Source organism: Condylura cristata, unplaced genomic scaffold (genome assembly GCF_000260355.1).
Source record: "Condylura cristata isolate star-nosed mole 26May11 unplaced genomic scaffold, ConCri1.0 scaffold00039, whole genome shotgun sequence".
NCBI lineage: Eukaryota > Metazoa > Chordata > Mammalia > Eulipotyphla > Talpidae > Condylura > Condylura cristata.
Window position 1 is genome coordinate 8896347 of NW_004567140.1, and position 19163 is coordinate 8915509.

Consider the following 19163-nt stretch of genomic DNA (forward strand, 5'->3'; position numbering starts at 1 on the left):
CTGCTGCCCAAGCAATAGAGAAGCCTCATACTGTGACGGATGGGGGACAAGGCTCCCCACACAACCTGGAGAAAACCTCACCATTCCTGTCATTCGGGGCTCAGCCTTTTGGGACTAATCCCACTGAGTCCTCTGGTGCTGGTGTGACAAGTAAATCTGCAGCTCTGAGTGTCCTCTGGTTTCTCTGGGAAATTTCTGTAACAAAAAGAACAAGACTTTGTTTCTTTCAACCCATTTCCCACTCCACAAAGGGCTTTTTGCAGATGCTGACCTGGGAGACTGGGTGAGCTGCTTCTGGCTAATTGTCTAGGGCAAATAACTGGACTTTGGCCTGATTAAAGTAGTTTGCGGCACTTTTAAGGATGCAATGTTTTGGTGTTCGTTCCTGTAGCATTTGGGTTGTGGTGTTAGAACTGAGTAAAAGATATGAAATGCAATAAAGCTGCATCCAGACGTACCAAGGGAACTGGAAACAGCTTGGCTTGCAAATGTGTTAAAGAAGCCAGCCTCCTCGCCGGCCTGGGCTCTCAGAATTAATGGGATTTCCAGGAACATCTGCTTTGGTGTGTTGTCCATTTTGCATTTAATTTGTGTATAATGGCAGCTGCTGAGAAATCAAAAATACCTATGGTGCTGCAGATCTGTGAAATTGTCCTTGGGTGGCAATTGTCAAGTGGGGCTTCCTGCGAAGGAGACACCCCCCTCCTTGCTGAGTTTCCCTTAGGGGGCTGCTGTCTGCACGTACAGCAGGGAGTTCACCCAGCTACCTACATATGCCGAACCGTCTCACACACTTCCTTTCATTCCAATGATTGTGAAGAAACATCTGAGCAGATGTAAGTAGGAGAGGGAGGAGAGGGACAGGAGTTGGGGGGTCGCAGTTTGGGGCTCAAGAGACACATAGATGGTGCCTGGGGAAAGAGGTGGGGGAAGCGAGCGTGGAGAGGACACTGATGCCCCAACCTCGCGGTGAGACCGCACCCCTCAATCCTCTTCCTCCTCACTCGCTGGCTTCTGCTGGTGTCCTGGCCACAGGATGCTCATGGCCCCCACTTCACTTTGCACCCTCTGTTACCTGTCTAAATGACACTGGGTTCATCTCCTCAGAGTAGCTCTGCCTGACCCGTTGGCGTGACACTGTGCAAGTAGTGGTGACTGCCCAGCTCCTGACGCAGGACACTTGAAATTTTGCAGCCTCCTCAGTGCAGAGCCCAGGCCTGGCTTGTCCTGTGGAGGCAGCTGTGGGTGGCTCCGGAAGGTGGCTGTCACCAGGAAGACCACACCTGATGAGACCTTGCACTCTTCGCCCCCCGCTCCCCCCATCCTCGGGAGAAGGGGGAGGGGCTGCAGACGTAAACCCGTTGTAGGGGTTTACGGAGCTTCCAGAATGGCAAACGCATCCTCCCCAGGCAAACATCACCCTCCCAGCTCTGTGGGTGCAGAAGCACTTGCCCTGGGGAGCCCCACCCTCACTGCATGTACCTGCACACCTGGCTGTGTCTCTGCACCTCTCTCACAGCCTCGATAAGCTGGTAAATGCATTTCCCTGAGTTTTGTGAGCTTCTCTAGCAAATTATCAAAGCTGAGGGGTTGTGGGAACCTTCAACTTACAGCCAAACTGTGAGTAACCTGGGGGCCTTCTCTCTTACATTTGGGGTGTGCATGGGGGGTGATCTTGGGGCACTGAGCCCATAACCTGAGGGATCTGGTGCTATCTCCAGGCAGACAGAGTTAGAATTGAGTTAAATAATGGGACACCCAGTGGGTGCAGGCGCGAGTTGCTTGGTGTGGGGAGACCCTGCACACAGGGTGACCAGAGCGTGAGGTGGTACATTCTGTATGAGCAGCAAGGAAGGTGGGTGGGAAGAAGCAGAAGGAAAGAAGCAGGGTTTTCTCACACTGGAGGAGGAGATCCTTCTTTTCCCTTACATGACTCTGTCCTTTGTGCTTACTTTTGTGCTTACTTTTTCTACAGCATTTATGTTTACCTGGAACCTCATTTTCTTTGATTCATTCACTTGCTTCGCCTACTGGAGTGTGGGTTCCCTGACAGCCAGAGAGCAGGGCTGGGGCTGGAGCCAGAGGGACAGGGGCTGAGGACTGTGAGCTCTGTTTTTTGAGTCTCACTTTTCTGTTTGCCAAAAATTAGCAGGAGTAGTGTGCTTAAGGCTACTGTTCATTTTCATACTCATCAGGCCATCTCATCCCAGAGGGGTTTCAATTAGGAATGTAAAATGGTCCAATCCCTATGGAAATATGTATGATGGTTTCTCAAAATACTGAAAATGGATCTGTCATATGACCTAGAGATTCAAAACCACTAATTTGAAGAGGAAACGGCAGGCCTGTGTTTATTGCAGCACTGACTGTTTTCAATAGCCAGATATGGAAACAACACGAAAGACCCAGAATGAATCGAGAGAAGTGGTATATATATATAGTGGAATATTACTCAGCCATCAAAAAGAAAATTCATGATATTTGCAGCAAAATGGATGAAGCTGGGATTACACTCAGTGAAATAATTCAAGAGAAAAAAGATAACTATCAAATGGTCTCACTTATTTGTGGAAGAAACTGAACAAAGCGTCAGGAAAAAAACTTGCAAGCTGATTTTAGATCTGAGGCATACAGCAGATGAGGGGAAGGAGTCAAAACAGGGGGAGAAGTGATGGAGCACAGGAGCAATGGTGGTGGTAGAACAAAGGGAACTACACTCGAGTGAAGAAATCAAATAATGTCCAAATTTTAACACTGATGCAAGATAATTAATTTAAAAAATGAACTCGCCACATTGATACTTAGGAAACCACCATACAGATTTCCATAGAGGTTGGGCTATTTTACATTCCTACCTGAAACCTCTCTGGGAAGAAAAGGCCTGATGAGTATGAAAACGACCAGTAGCCTCAAGCACACTACTCCTGCTAATTTTTGGCAAACAGAAAAGTGAGACCCAAATGTAACAGGAGAAAAATTTATTTCACAAATTAAGCCTTTAATTTTATGAAATTAAGGTGAAACTAAAGTTTTGTTTTTTTTTTATTCCCCAGTCTGTCTGATTCCAGGGAGTGTCTAATACAGGTTTTTGAGCTGCAGCCTGCACAGTGTAGCTGACCCATGACTTGTTTTTATACGTTAAATCTTTTCAGGACACGGCCTTGCTCATTAGTTTACATACTGTTTATGGCTGCTTTGGAGACACAATGGCAGTTAAGTAGAAGTGATCGCTACTGTGGCCTGCAAAGACTAAAATATTTACTATCTGGTCTTCACAGAAAGAGCAAACAATTGGCAAAAATCAGTGGAATTTGTGAGCACAGGGACAGGAAGAGCCAGGCTCCATCCTTGGCAGGCCAGGGGGCGCCAAGCCTTTTAGCCTCATCTCCGTTAATCTGCTTCTGGAGACAGATCCTCCCGCCTTGGCCCCAGTGACCTGGCAGAAACCCGCTCTGCCTTTCTTAGGGCCAGAAGCTCCCCAGGGCCCCCCTGGAGACTGAGAGGGAGCAGGGCCAGCTGCCAAATTATGGTGGATTTATCAGTTAGTTGAAGAACTCAAGGTGGAACTGGCCTCTTGCAAAGGGAAAAGTGAGAGATAAGAGCCCTTTGGGTTCTTCAGGGGACATGACCTGGGGGCCACGGCTGGCCTTGGGGCTCATGTCCAAGGAGCGGCCCCATGGGGCACACTCTGGGACTCCAGGTTCCTGTCCACTTTTCTGTCTTATGAGAGAGACTGAAGTTCAGTAAACAACTCGGTGATTATCCAAAACAACAATGAGACAGCTTTGCAGAGTTCTCGAGAGAACACTTCTCAGAGAGAAAGTTCCTGGTTTTCAGGAAAAGAGCCTGAGATGGGTCTATGGTGTGGCTGGAGGCCAGAGGCAGCCCCTGTAATTAAGGAGAGGTGATGAGATCAGCGGAGTGCCCACTGCCTGGCCCGCGGATGGTAATTAGACTTGGAGCAAAGGGCTATTCGGAAGGATGACATAATAAAGCTCCCAAACAGGTCAGTGTAATTTCCCCCGGCACCCAGAGTGCATGAGTAACACGCAGTCAAACAGAAGAGTAATCAGATTTGAAATATTCCTTTAATAATACGTTTGCCAGATCAAATATTAAAAATAGAAGATGGAGAAAGGAGCAGCCATCTCCCTAGTAGTATCAGTTCCATAAATACTGCTTCATTAAACTGCCTGTGTCCACTCAAAGGGATAGATTTTACAGTGTGGCCAAGGTTCCAGGCTGCTTGTATGAGACAGAGAACTCTGGAATGCCAGTGTCACCTCGCCTCCCGAGCTGTGCCCGGGCCCCAGCGCGGGGCCATCAGTTAGCAGCCAGGGCCTGCCTGACATCTGCCCACAGGACGTGTGTTTATTTATCTGGAGTCAAGGCTCCTCCTCTGGTGTACCAGCGGCTCCCATCCCAGCCAAACAGCAGGGAATTAGTAATGATGGCGTTTGACTTTCCCAAGACCTTTCCTTGGCAAAGTCTGCATCGTGTTGCTGGCATCTGTCCGAGATTGGAGGGAGAAGGGAGAAGGTGGAAGCTACTGCCGACTCAGGACCACGCTCTGTGAGGGGTGCCCCCGCATGGACCCAGAGGCCCCTTGAGACGCCGGGCTTTGACAGAACTGTGGACAAAGAGAGAGGCAGTCCTTGCTCCTTGGGGCAGGTCAGCAAGGCTTTGGGAGGGTTGCCCTCTATCTGTGCCTCTGCTGAATATAAGCCCACTGGTGTTCACTGCTGGGTCAGGGCTACACCCTGAAGAGCAGGAAGAATAATCGTTTACAACTCAACTGTCAGCTCCAATTCTTTGTATATGAGTGACTGCAGACATGCTGGATGCCCACAAGTATGTCTGCAAGTTATGTCACGGATCCAGGATCACACAACTCTAACAGGTGCAGCGGATGCAACCTGACTCTACTGACGGGTGGTGAGGCTGCTGTCACGTGTGTAAGAACCTGGGGTCATGAAATTCTTCCTCTCAGCTACATGTCTACCCTTTGTCAAAACAGTGACAACTAGAGCTCAGAAAAAATTCAAGGGTTGATATAGTCAAGTTATTATCTTATTTGTTCTTTAACATTTAAAGAATCAGTTTGAACAGACGGTAAGCATTTTTTAAAAATAACGATTTTGTAAATATATTAAGCCCTTGCTATGTGCTAGGTGCCATAGGAAGTCTGACAGTGACTTGCTAATCTAAGGTCAGTCAGACTTGTACCTTAGGAAACGGCTCACCCTGGCAGGGAGGGCAGGGCCTGGAGCCGTGGGCACCTCCCAAACTTTGCATCTTCATTTTGCCTGTAGCCTGCTGCAGGCACAGGGTGACACCACCCTCCTGACCTGCCTTCAGGTGCTGCTTCTCCAGTCACCTTCCCTCCTAGCACCACACTTCTAGAATTGTGAGAGGCCAGACAAGAATAGACATAAGGCAATCAGTGCTGTTAGGAGATAAGATGCCCTCTCCATGCACACACTTCCCACCCAGGACCCCCTGGACAGGTCGCAGGGTGCTCACAGGCCTGGCTACTGCACCATTATGTTGTCATCCCTTGGTCTATTGAAATTTTGGGGGAGAGTTGCCTATAAGTTTTGGCTAAGTCAGTCTGGTCACCTTTCTCCTTGGTCTTTCCCAGCCAACACACTGATTAAAAAGCCTAGCTGAGGGCCCTCCCTGGTGGCACAGTGGGTTAAAGCACTGCACTGAGAGGCTTAAGCCACTTCTGCATGAGTCTGAGCCCGCCTGCCCCGGAGGTGACCACATGGCGCGGCAGACCTCTCCTGACCTGCCCGCCTTTCCCCTCAGCAGTGTCCTTCGTCGATCTGCCTGTTCTGCTCCCCACTCTGTCCCTGGTGAATCCTCTCACCCTCCCCATCTCTGGCCTGTACCCCAGTTCTGTATGAATAAATAAATCTTTTTTTTTTTAAAAAAAAGCTTAGCTGAAAACAGAGACTGTTCCCTCCCACCCCCCAACTTGGGGCTTCTGTGCTGGGCCCCAGAACTGCTTTCAGGCAGTGTAACTGGCTACAGGTGATGGCTCATAATACTGGCCACACTCATGGTCCAGCGGGGCAGAGTCCAGTAGTGATCATGGACAGCAGCGGTTCCCTACGAGGCCAACCTGGGGCATGAAGCCCCAGGTCAGCTGAGGGAGCGCACAGGCTCCCTGGACCAGCTCCAGCACTCTGGCTCTTCCGGTTGCAGGCAAGAGAGGCTGTGGGTTTGGGGCCTGGGGCCTGGGTGGACCATCAGGTAGGCAGGAAGTGGTTGGATGGTAAATGGTTCAGTCATAGGACTGAAAATATTTCAGTTAGATTTATAGGTAGGGGACCCTGCAAGGGGATATCGGGCAGGGTGGGTGCCAGCTTAGGGTTCTGTGAGACTCAAAGACACTGTTCCTGGGCTCTGAGGAGAGAAACCTCATGCAGCAGCCAACCTCTGAGTAAAGAAGAGAAACCAAAAAACTTTGCAGAGAAGCCAGAGAGGCTGGGCTGCACCTGCCTCCGGCTTCTGACATCACCTGATGGGAGCACGAGGGGCCCCGGGCCTCGTGTCTCAGTGAGCTGTGTGGTTGGCATGGACTGACAGCTCACAGAGAGCTGTTAACATGGGTGCTTCCGGCACTGCCACCTCCTGGCAACCAGTGCTGACTGGCACCACTGGCCAGTGCTGTCCAGCATTATTGATGGGTGACCAGCACTCTGAGTTACCTTACAAAAGCTATTGATTGTTCAGTACTGTCCATCTTGACCTTCAGACTGTGGCTGCTGGAGCATCACCTCCGTGGCCCCCTGTGAGCACCCCCAGATGTGGGGAGTTGGCTGCTGGCTCCCTTCTTGCTGGTGTCCCCCAAGCTCTAGGCCGTCGTCGATGGGCAGCACCTGCGTGGATGAATGACCTTTTGTTTGGGACTTCTGGACACTGTGTGGGGTGAGATAGACAGCCACTTATGACCTTCGGAACGCTGCTGCCATCTGTTAAGTAAACCCATGGTTGGTCCCCCAGTCTGAGGTCTCTTGCAATAGTGCAAGGGTGAGAACCCACAGAAAACCTGTCCTTTGGGGGCTTCCCTTGTGGCGCTATGTCCCTGCTGTAGGCCCCCTCCGGCCCTGTGGCTTTCAGACTGAGAACTAACAGGTTTACCGCTAGGACCCGACACACAGGCTGGTGAGTGGGCAGTGACCCAGCGCAGTCACCAGACATCAGGCAGCACCTCTAGCCCTCACTGCAGTGCCCGACATTGGCGGGCAGCCCCCCTCAGGCGCACAGTGGCAGCCGCCCCTCTCACTGTTTCCAGAGGCAGGAGGTGCTGTGTCTTGGTGCCACGTCCCTGAGGTACAATTTAGTGACAACTCAGGCAGGAAATTTAAGACAAAGTCGCCAAAACAACCCCATCGCAGTGGATTTAGGTCCCAAAGTTGCCAGTTAATAATGAAGAGGCGCTGCCCTTGACTAGCGTTGCCTGCTAAAATACTGGACTCCCAGCTAACGCTGAATCTGAGAGAAACAAGTAAGTTTATTAGACATACTAGAAAACTGCCTAAATCTTGTTTTGTTTATCTCAAAATCCAACTTTACCAGGCGCCTGTATATTATTTGCTGCAGCCAGCAAATGACTCCCACCGAGTCCTTTCCTGGCCTCTACAGCGTCAGCCTGTGTCGGGGTGAGCTCGGGGCTGGCCCCTCTGGGGCCCCGTCTCTCCGCACCACCTCCGTCTGCCTTGTAGCTGTGTCTAAGCTAAAGTTTCCATAAAGGTCAATGTATGTTTTTTTCCTGGAAGCATGTCCCATCATAGAGAGTTCTAGAACCTCAGCTCAGAGGCAAGAAGGAACTGGGGTTTAAAGGATCCGCTGCGTCCCCTCCACAGAAGATGAGCTGGTGGTGCTGGTCCTCCACAGCCTTGGTCCCCTACTTGTCCACTAGCTGCATCCTCGTTCTCTTCCTGAGCGGGAGTGACTATGGCAGTCCCTTGTATCTCTAGTCTCACCTCTCCGCTCTTGAAGGGACGAGGCAGGGAGATATTAGCAACTCCAAGAGCCACGCAGAAGTAGGAATCGTACTGAGTTCCTTTGGATCCACTCACTGTTTTTCCAGAGACTCCATGCGCCACATTAGCAAACACTTACTTCCAAACAGCCCCAGCTGCGCGAGCTGTTTGCAGCAGCCAGCTCTGTGCCCGCCTGCATATGTGCAGCCATAATCTTTTATGATGTCATAATGCATTTCAGCGTGTGCACGGTTATTATCTTTTAGAGGCCCCCATTTGGATTTATGGAGCAAAAGAGAAAAGTTTTTTTAAATGTACTCTAATTAATCTGAGTACATTTGTATGCCTATTAAAATTCACCTGTCCAGGATTTTCCATTTATCATTATTATGAGGGAACAGCCACACTGAGAAAGGGGCTGGCTCTTCATTTAATACGAAATGATGATTTATTATTCGGAATGCTTTTAGCAGTGGTCTAGATCTAACGGACAGCTCTGTACAACAAATCCTCCACGCATACTTTAAGATTAAACACGCTGTCTTTTCATGCACACCATATCCAGGCAATACCTCAGGCCCAGGGCTCGTGGGCTGTGGGCATACAGGGCCCGTGGAACCCCGGCAGGGGAAGGGAGGCTGTCCCTGAGATAGCCCTCTGCGTACCATGGCCTGGACAGCAGCCTGCAGCCCTCCATGGAGCTCAGCATCATACATGTGACCCAGGGGAGGGGCTCCCTCGAAGCCCTCAGCACCCCTGTTCTGGGTACCTCCTGTTGTGGGGAGGAGATGCTGTGAACACATAGCAGGGACTTGCTCTGGGAACTCTTCTGTCTGCTCAGGTCTAAAGACCGTGCCTGTGAATCCACATGTATGCAAACACGCAACTTCACACCAAGGACCCAGACATTCAGCTGGCAAACCAGTTGAGACAAACCCAAGATGGGAGTTGCTGGAAATGCAGGGAGACCCCACAGGTCTCCCACCACACCCACCACACAGATGCTCTCATTCTCCATCCAGATCACCGCAACATGCCCCAGAGTGCCAATGCCCCTCAGTCCCAGCCAGCAGGTGCAGAGTGTCCCTGGGCTTGGCTGGAGCTCAGCACCTGACTAGCTCGTCTAGCAAGACAGAAGCCCTTGTTAGCGCAGAAGGCCCTCACCAGCTCCATTGTGCCCAGTGTGGCAGCGTAGCCTGGCCAAGCCAGCAGAGTCTGAGCATTGTACCAATTCCTACAGTGAACCCAAGTGCCTCAAGTGGGAGAGGTGGACAGCAGTGCTGTTCTCACACCTGCTTCCCACCACATTGCAGTTGTGGCAGTTGCTCCTCAGAGCCTAGCAACCACCCTTACTCTCCGGATCACGGAATGGACCAATCAGGTGTGAGCTATTAGCTGATTGGTGCTGCATGATCCAATCAGCCACAGGATGGAGAACTGGTCCAATCAGATTTGTGGGTGGGGCACCTCACCGAGAATATAAGTCAGAGTCAGCGGGAGCAGTTTCAGACCTCAGGAGAGGTCGGAAGGGCTACTAGCTGGCCTTCGGTACTGGACCTCTGCAGAGGGGAAAAGAAGCCAAAGACTGGGCCTCCGTCCTGTCTCCAACAATGCCAGACAGGAGCACCAAAGGCCCTGGACTGGTGACTCAGAGAGCTGCTGCACTTGGTGTCCCTGACACCACCTCAGGGGCCAGAAGTGACAATCATTACAAGTCAGTGTTGTCTGGCACCCTGGTGACAGGTGGCCAGAAATCTGCTTGCACTGCTGGTGGCCACTCCCTGGGTAAGCTAGCCAACGACTTGTGGCTACAGTAAGCTGTGTTTCCCATTTCTAAAATAGCCCCATGGTGGTTATTCCCTGAGCCTGAGAGCACCTACTGTTGTGTGTAGGTGAGAGGTGAAAGGGGCTTTCGGTGGTTCTTTTGTCTCAGAGCCGGGGCAGTGGAAAGCCTTTCTCGCTTAGTCTGGTGTCCCAGTCTCCTACCCTGACCACCTTGCTTAATCCTGTCTACCCCAATAACCTCATTTTGATCGTGCTTCTGTGAAAGTCACACAGGCCTCTTTCCAGGCCAGAAGGTCATCAGGGAGGTCAGAGAAAGGCCACCTGGCTTCAGCTGTGACCCCAGCGACTAGCCCCAGAAAGTCAACCACACATTCTCCAAATCAATTTGAGTTTGTTAAGACTTCCTGGTCTTGGGGGTGTTGGGCTGGGGCAGGTTTCCTGATGGGGGAAACTTCATTTTAGGCACTGAGGGGATTTTAAATAACATGGAACAGGGGAGGGAGAAAGTTGACCCCTCTGAAAACTTTTTAGTCACTGTATTTGTGCTGATGAGAAAGTCTCAGTCCAGGATCAGGCTACGAATAAGGTGACGGGAACCAGATTTAAATCCCCAGGTACCAGCACCTGGAAGGAAGGGAAAGGCACTTGGGTTCACTGTAGGAATTGGTACAATGCTCACCCACATGCCCAATTGTAAGACCACTCAGGTAAGGGGACAGCTGTGGGGGATATCTAACAGAAAGGGCAAAGTGTCTAAGGCCACAGGTGGCGGCTATTTCACCTGTAGGGAAAATGAAGTTAAAGATCAGGCTTTTTTGCAACTTCCTCTGCTAATGCGGCTGTCTGGGGCAGAGAAGTGTGAGCACAGGGCACGCACTGAAATCACAGACACCTGGGCCCAGGAGCATGAGGTGTGTGTAAGTGCTGGCGCCTGCGAGGGGGTAAAGCAGCGGCGGCAGCACAGGCCGCGGACCCCTCTGGGAGGAGACGGCGGGAGGACACGAGCTGAGAATGGCAGAGAAGTGCAAAGATTAGGGGATGAGGGGGCTGGAGGCTTGGTTCCTGCCTGCCTCCTGGCTCCCCTGCCTGCCCAGGCCTTCCTCCTCATGTGCCAGCCTCCGGCCTGGGGTGTCTGTGTACCTGGCTCCTGGACTCCATATTAAAGGCTTGTAAAATCCACCAAGGGCTCCGAATTCCTTTCTATGTCTGCAGCAAACTGACAGTGAGACCACTTGGCCTGGGATGGCTGTGAAACACACCCCAGGGAGAGTCCAGAAGTTCTAAAGCCTGGCTGCTCAGTCAAGATGGTGCTTCCCCTCAATGAGGGCCCAGGTGCGCGGCAGCCAGCAAGCAGCCACCAGCGTCTAACTCACCACAGCCGGAGGTGCTGGGGTTGGGGGTATGGCGGGGGGCACTGAGCTAACACTGCAGCAGCCACAGCCACAGTCTGAAGGTGGGAATGGGCAGCGCCAGATGCTGGAGCAGACAATGGAGGCAGCAGCAGTGGGAGGTGGTGCCAAGAGATGAGCAGCCCTCACAGGTGACCCAGATATAGAGTGGACACAGTGCCAGACGCTTGTCAGCAGTGCTGGGCATCACTGGTCACCAGCATGTGGCTGTGTCAGAAACTGCAGTGTCAGCTGCTGCTGTGAGCTGCCAGCCCACACCAACCACAGGCAGCTCTTTGAGATGCCAGGCCGGGGGCCTCCGTGGCCCCATCAGGTTGTGTCAAAGACAGGCACTGCTGGCCTGGCCTCGGCTTCTCTTCTTTCCTCAGAGGCCCGGGAGCCTTAAGGGTCGCCTGAGAGCCCCAAGATGGCACCTGCCCTGCCGTGTATCCTGTCTCGATCCTCACCTACACATCTAACTGGGCTGTTGTCAATTGATTGATTCAACTCTTCACCACTGTGGCCGAGGAGCCAGGGTACCAGAGCTGGCCGGGGCGCATGCTCTTCCCTGCAGCCTGGCCCATGGCCTGCATGCTCTGGGTGGCTGCCGGCTGCCTCCTGCAGCCTGAGCCCCTGTGGGGCCATGGGGGTGGGCAGTCTGGAGCTCCGTGGGGCGCCAGCAAGGCATGGAGCGGGTGGTCTATGACCCATGCAGATGGGTGAAGGCGAGCCCCGGGGCCCTCGGTGGCTTCTCTGGCCTTTCCTGAGCTTATGTCACCTGTAGCGTGGCTGGCAGGGTCAGGGGGTGGCCAGAGAGCTCTCCCAGCCCCTAGCAGGTCATCCTCCCTCTGGGTTCCTGGCGTGGTCTCGTAGCTGCTGTTCTCTGCCGCCGCTGCTTCTGCTGGCATCCCTGTGACTCCTCCTTAATGCCCAGCCCCTCAGCCAGGTGCGCCCACTTACCCACGCCCGCACCCTCCAGGTGCTGCATCAGGCACGTGTTTAACAACACAGGTGTGGGGCTTAGATGCCAGTGGTGGGAGGGGAAATCCTGCCAGTTTCCACTGACCCCAGGCACGCCCCCACTGTTGCTTGCACTGCTCACAGCAGCCTCTGGAGCACAGCGCCAGGGCCCTGAGGGTGGGGGCTGCAGTTTCAGATCCACTCCAGGCATCAGCGAATAAACTGCTTGCATCAGTTTGGAGCAAATGGTGTTTATTTTCCCTTACCCAAGCTGTCCCTTCTCTTGGCTTTGACAGCATCTGCGAAGGATGAAATTCACACTTGAAGAGTGATCTTTAGACTTCTCTCACATCCCTGATCTGTGGCCCTGCAGCTCAGGGAATCATACCCCACTGTTCACATTTTCAGCCAGTTAAGCAGATTCATCCCCTAGAAGCCAGCTCTGGTAGCATCTGCAGCCCTGTGCAGGCTGTAATTAGGGACAGCCAGGGAGTGTCCCCATCACAATTCTGCGCCTTGGAGTCTAGCAATGTTTTGGAATCTGACCTTTGGATGAGTGGCTTCATTTTAAAGCAGTAAATAGAGGGGGATCCTGACATTCTTCCACTCAGGCAGGAAAGGGCATTTCAGGTGGAGGAACAATCTGAGCCCTTTCCAGGTCAGACATCAATAACATAGGTGTCCCAGCCCCGAGGACAGAGATATTGTGAGGAAGGGACAGCCCTTGGCCAGAAGGAACTCACTGTCCAGCAGAGAATGACCTGCAAGGGTGTGTGTTGCGCACCACGTGGGATGGGACACTCGGTAATTCAAGAGGGGAGAGTACATGGTTGGAGTGCAGGGTTTGTGACCAGGGAGGCTTGGGGGTGGATCCAGTCCCACTAAGGGGCTGGGGTGCCATCAGGAGCTGAGGAAGGGGGCAGTTTCAACATGGAGCAGGGTGGAGAAGAACATGCTCAGAGCCTTATTTCCAAAAACAAGCATCTAAAAGTTTCCTGCCTGGACTGCCTACAGGGTCACAGCCACGCCCCCGGTCAGCTGTGGGCGGACAGGTGGTGGGGACTCAGGCAGACTCTCAGGAGGCTGTGGGGACAGTCAGGGCAGAGGCTAGAAGGCTGCTGGGCCCCTGGGGCAGCCCTGCTTGGTGCCCATCAGCAGTGAGTAAACAAGGTGCTCCAGCTGCACAGTGGGGCTCATGCCCCACAGGGGTGAAGTACAAACATGGGGTGAAGTACAGGTGCAGACAGAAAACTGCTCTAAGTGCAAGGAGCTGGTCCCCGAAGCCCGTGTGTTAAGTGACCCCACGTGCACGAGCTGTACAGAGTGGCAAGTCTGTAGTGATAGAGATGTGCTGTGCCCCAGGATTGGTGGGGTGAAGAGGGGTGATTGAGGGCTAAGTGCTGGTTGTTACGAGATTTCTTATTAGGATGACTAGTGGGTCACGGTGGTGGTACCTGTACTGTGCCCTCTTGGTAGGTGAATGATGTGAAATGTTAAGTCCTGTCTCAATAAAGACATTTATAAAGCAAACTGGGTCATTGGTTAGCATGTAAAATTACTGAATTTGATACAGAGAATGTGGACTTTCAGTTCAGTTTCTTTTAAAGCAGTGGACATGGGGGAGGGGAAGAAAAGGAGGAGGGGAGGCAGAAGTGGGGGAAGAGGCAGAGGAGAGGGACCTCGCAACAATGGCCAGCCTGGCCTCACCCTACATGGCCACTGTCCACGGAACCAGGAGACAGGAGCTTCTGGTTTACTGATGTCTCCACCACACCCTGTAGCACCCCAGGAGGAGACCTGTGGCTGTCTGAACTTGTATTTACTTTCCTGAGACAAGCACAGAAAGAAGAATGCTCAGCATCGATGTGTTGGTCCTGGTGTAGGCCAAGGAGTGGACAAGCTGCTGTGAACTAACGTAGCACAGTGATTTTTCTCACAGAGTGAGGTAAAATCAAGCCAGAAGTCATGGAAAAAGTTTATTGCTCAAAGCCCCCTTCTTAGTTATTGGAAACAACTGCTGTACGTCCTAAGAACCAGGCTTCCTGTGTCCTCCGTGCTGGACCTCGGCACACTGGGCATTTAGCCCTCACCAGGCCGGTCTGGACCAGGCTCAAAGAGCTCAGGGCACTCGCTCCACCGTCTTGTCAGGAGAAAGTAGAAGCAGGAAAGAACGCTCCAGCTACAGTACGTCCTGCAACCCTGGGCGAATGCATCCTGGGCCCTTGCAGGTTGTGGGGGGGAGGGACAGTGCCACTAACTAAGGGAAGCTAACGAGAAGGGAGCTCGTTCACTGGGGATTCCTGCACAGACGCCGAGAGTCCGCGTGCGCTCCTGTGCTGGTGAATTTACCATCCAACTCAGTGCCCGCCCGTGCGAAGTGTTTGTCTTCCTCCCGCCCCATTAAAGAGCAGACGAGTCTCCCATCATCCCCACCCCCTTCCTTACCTCCTTCCTGAAGTCACATGTCTAATTAGTGCCCACTGAACACCAGGCACAGTGAATCTTGCCAGGGAACAAATGGTGAATAAAACATACAGATCCCTGCCACTGTCAAACTTCAATGCCAGTGGGGGGACCATATCAATAAATGAGTATAGCTATACTCTGTCTAGATGACGAGGAATGTTTTTGTTGAGATATAATTCATATACTGTAAATTCACCATTTAAAAATGTTTAATTCAGTGGTTTTTAGAACAATTACAATTTTATGCAACTATCACCACTATTTAGAGAATATTTGATCACCTCAGAAGTCCTGTGTTCATTAGCAGTTAGTTCCTATTTCCCTCTCCTTCGGTTTGTGGAAATTACTAATCTCCCCCTCTCTCTGGTTGCCTATTCTGGGCAACCAGAATATATATATATATTATTTTTGTTTATTTTTTACATCATTCCTCATTTTGTGCATTTTCCCATCTCGGTTGTAATCCCATGGACATCCCACCACCACTTCACTTGTGTGCCATCACCATAGTCCCAAGCACTCTTCCCACCCCAGTTTTGATCCTATTCCCCTCTCCACCCCCAGAAAATGCTCTGGTTTATGGTTGTTCATTGTTTTTCATTTTTTACTTTACTACAATTGCTTTTTTCTTTTCCTGATCCCTTACGCTCCTACTCTGAGTTAAACCATACGATAGTTTTCTTTTTCTTTCTGGCTTATTTCACTAAGCATGATGCCCTCCAGCTTCATCCATGTTGCTGCAAAAGGCATGAGTTTAGCTTTTTTGATTGCTGAGTAATATTCCATTGTGTATATATACCACATCTTTTTAATCTAGTCATCTACTTTTGGGTATTTTGGTTGATTCCATGTCTTACCTATTGTAAATAAAGCAGCAATAAACATGGGGGTGCAGGTGTCTTTTTGTGGCTAGCTTGCAATGCTGCATCCTAACCCGCTGCACCACCAGGGAGAGGGCCGCAGGTGTCTTTTTGAATCAGTGTTTTTGTGTCTTTGGGACACCTAGGAGTGGGGTTTCTGGGTTCTATGGAAACTCCATTTTTAGCAGTTTGAGGAACCTCCAAACAGTTTTCCATAGTGGTTGTACTAGTTTGCATTCCCACCAGCAGTGCAGGAGAGTTCCTTTTTCTCCACATCCTCGCCAACATTTGTTGTTGCTAGTTGTTTGAAGATGTGCCATTCTCACTGGGGTGAGGTGGTATCTCACTGTGGTTTTAATTTGCATCTCCCTTATTACAAGTGATGTTGAACATTTTTTCATATGCTTGTTGGCTGTCTGCATTTCCTCTTTGGAGAAATGTCTTTATAGCTCTTCTACTTGTTTTTTGTTTGGGCTGTTCACTTTATTTTTGTTGAGTTTAGTCAGGTTTTTTCTATCTTGGTGATCAGTCCTTTGTCATTAGTGTTGTGTGCAAATATTTTCTCCAAATCGGTGGGGTGTCTCTTTGTTTTGTGTAGTGTCACTTTTGTTGTACAGAAGCTCTTTAACTTGATGTAGTCCCATCTGTTTATCTTTTCCTTCACTATCCTTGCTTTGGGTGATGTATCTTTAAAGATTTACTGAGGTGTATGTCATGCAGCGTTTCAGCTACTTTTTCTTCTAGATATTTTATGAGTTAGGGTCTTATATCTAGGTCTTTAATTCATTTCAAGTTGGTTTTAGTACATGGTGTGAGGTAGTGATCTAGCTTCATTATTTTGCATGTAGCAGCCCAGTTTTCCCAGCACGATTTGTTGAACAAACTTTCTTTGTTCCATTGCATAGTCTTTTCTCCTTTGTCAAAGATTAGCTGCCCATAATCCTGTAGGGTTATATCTGGGTTTTCTATTCAGATCCACTAGTCTGTATGTCTGTTCTTGTTCCAGTACCATGCAGTTTTGATTAGTATGGCTTTATAGTATAGCTTGAAGTCTGGGATTGTGATACCTCCGTTCTCTTTCATTTTAATCATTAGAGTTTTAGCTATTTGAGGTTTTTTTTTTTTTTTGTGTGTGTGTGTGTGTGCTTTCATATGAATCTCATCAGTATTTGTTCTTTATATTGTTTTTCGTAGGATGGCCATTTTAATGATCCAATTCATGGGCAAGGGATGTCTTTCCACTTCTTTGTGTCATCTTGTATTTCTTTTAACAGTGTTTTATAGTTTTCTTTGTATAGGTCCTTCACCTCTTTTGTTAGGTGTATTCCCAAGTATTTGCTTTTTTTGGGGTTTCAATTATAAAGGGGATGGTTTTTGATTTCTACTTCTTCTGAGAGGTTGTTTGTGTATAGGAAGGCTAGTGACTTTTGTGTGTTGATTTTAAATCCTTCTACCTTACTAAACTGGTTAATTGTTTTGATTAGTTTTTCTATGGAGTTTTTAGGGCTTTCTATGTATATTATAATATCATCTGCAAATAAAGATGGTTTTACTTCTTTCCCTATTTGGATTCTTTGTATGTCTTTTTCCTGTCTTATTGCTCTGCCTAGGACTTCCAGTACTATGTTGAAGATTAGTGTCTTGTTCCTGATCATAAAGGAAAGGCTTTCAGCTTTTCTCCATTGATAATAACATTGACTGTGGGTTTGACACCTATGGCTTCTATCATGTTGAGATATGTTCATTCTATTCTGAGGATTTCAAGGGTCTTAAACATAAATGAATGTTGAACTTTGTTTAATGATTTCTCTGCATCTATTGATATGATTATGTGGTTTTTATTTTTCTGTCAGCTCATGTGATGGATTATGTTAATTGATTTTTGGATGTTGAACAGCCCTGTGCCCCTGGAATAAAACCCACTTGGTCATGGAGTTATTCTTTTAATGCATTGTTGGATTCTGTTGGCTAGGATTTTCTTGAGAATTTTTGCATCAGTGTTCATTAGGGAGATTTGTCTGAAGTGTTTTTTTGTGCTGTTTTTGTTGGGTTTCAGTATCAGTGTGATGTTGGCTTTGTAGAATGTATTTGGTAATTTTCCTTCTTGGTTTTTTGAATGAGTTTGTGCAGGATAGACCCTAGTTCATTTCTGAACATTTGGTAAAATTAATTTGTAATCCATCTGGTCTTGGGCTTTTATTCTTGGGGAGGGTTTTAATTACTGCTTCAATTTCACACTGGTAATTGAACTGTCTAGTTGTTCTATTTCTTCTTCATCTAGCTTTGGCTGATTGTAGAGTTGTAAGAATTTGTCTGTCTCTTCTAGATTGTTGAACTTGATTGCATATAGCTGTTCATAGTCTTCGCTGATTATTCTTTTGATGTCTGCTGTATCTGTTGTGATTTCTCCTCTTTCATTTATGGTCCTATTTATTTGTGCTTTCTCCTGTTTTTCCTTTGTGAGCCTGGCTAGGGGGTTTGTCTGTTTTGTTTACTTCTCCAAATAACCAACTTTTGGTTTCATTGATTTTTTGGATTGTTTTCATATCTTCTATTTCATTTGTTTCTGCTTTGACTTTAATTATTTACTGTCTTCTGGGTTATTTTATTCTTTTCAGATTAGATTGTTTCTTTTTTTCTTGTTTCTTTATGTGAGGCTGTATTGCTATATATTTTCCTCTTAAACTGCTTTTAATGTGTCCGATAAGTTTTGTATTTGTGTCCTCATTGTCATTCTTCTCAAGGTATCTTTTCACTTCTTCTTTGATTTCCTCCTTGACTCAGTGTTCCTCCAATAGTGTGGGTTTCAATCTCCACGAGGTAGGTGGATTTCTTGTCTTCTTTACATGGTTTTTTCTAGTTTGGTTCCTTCATGGTCAGAGAAGATAGTTGGTATGCTTTTGATCCCAGTATGTGGTCCCAGTGTGTGGTCAATCCTTGAGAATGATCCATGTGGATTTGAGAAAAATGGTACTCAGATTATTTTGGGTGCAGTGTTCTATAGATGTCTGTTATACCCATGAGGTCTAGGTCCTTGTTTCGATCTTTAGTGTATTTGATTATTTTTTGTCTTGTTTATCTGTCCATTGTTGAAAGTGGCATATTAAAGTCTACTACTAAGTATGTATTTTCCCTAATAAATGTTTTCATAGATGACAGTAGTTTCCTGATATATTTTGGTACTCCTTCATTTGGTGCTTATCTGTTGATTAGTGTTATGTCTTCTTGTTGTATTGTCTCCTTAATCATAATGTAGTGGCCATCTGTGTCTTTTTACCTTTTTTAATTTAAAGTATATTTTATCTGCTATAAGTACAGTTGTTCCTGCCTTCTTTCATTTGCTTGTAGGGTTGTTTTCTATCCTTTTACTTTCGATCTATTTTTATCATTTGTAGTTAAATATGTTTCCTGGAGATGGAAGAAGTTTGGGGTCTGTTTTTTCATTCCATCCTGCAACTCTGTGTCTTTTTATTGATGAGTTTAAACCATTTACATTTAGAGTTAATATTGATGCATTGGCACCTATATTTGCCATTTTGTTTGTCTTTTTTGGTGCTTTTTATTCCTTGTTTTGAACTGTTCTTATTCAACCCTTTGCTGGCTTTGCTTTAATGACTTCTTGTAGTATTTTTAAGGAGTGGATGTTTAATGGTGACAAAACTGTGGAGTTTCTGTTTGTCTGAGAATATCCTTATTATTTCTTCATAGAG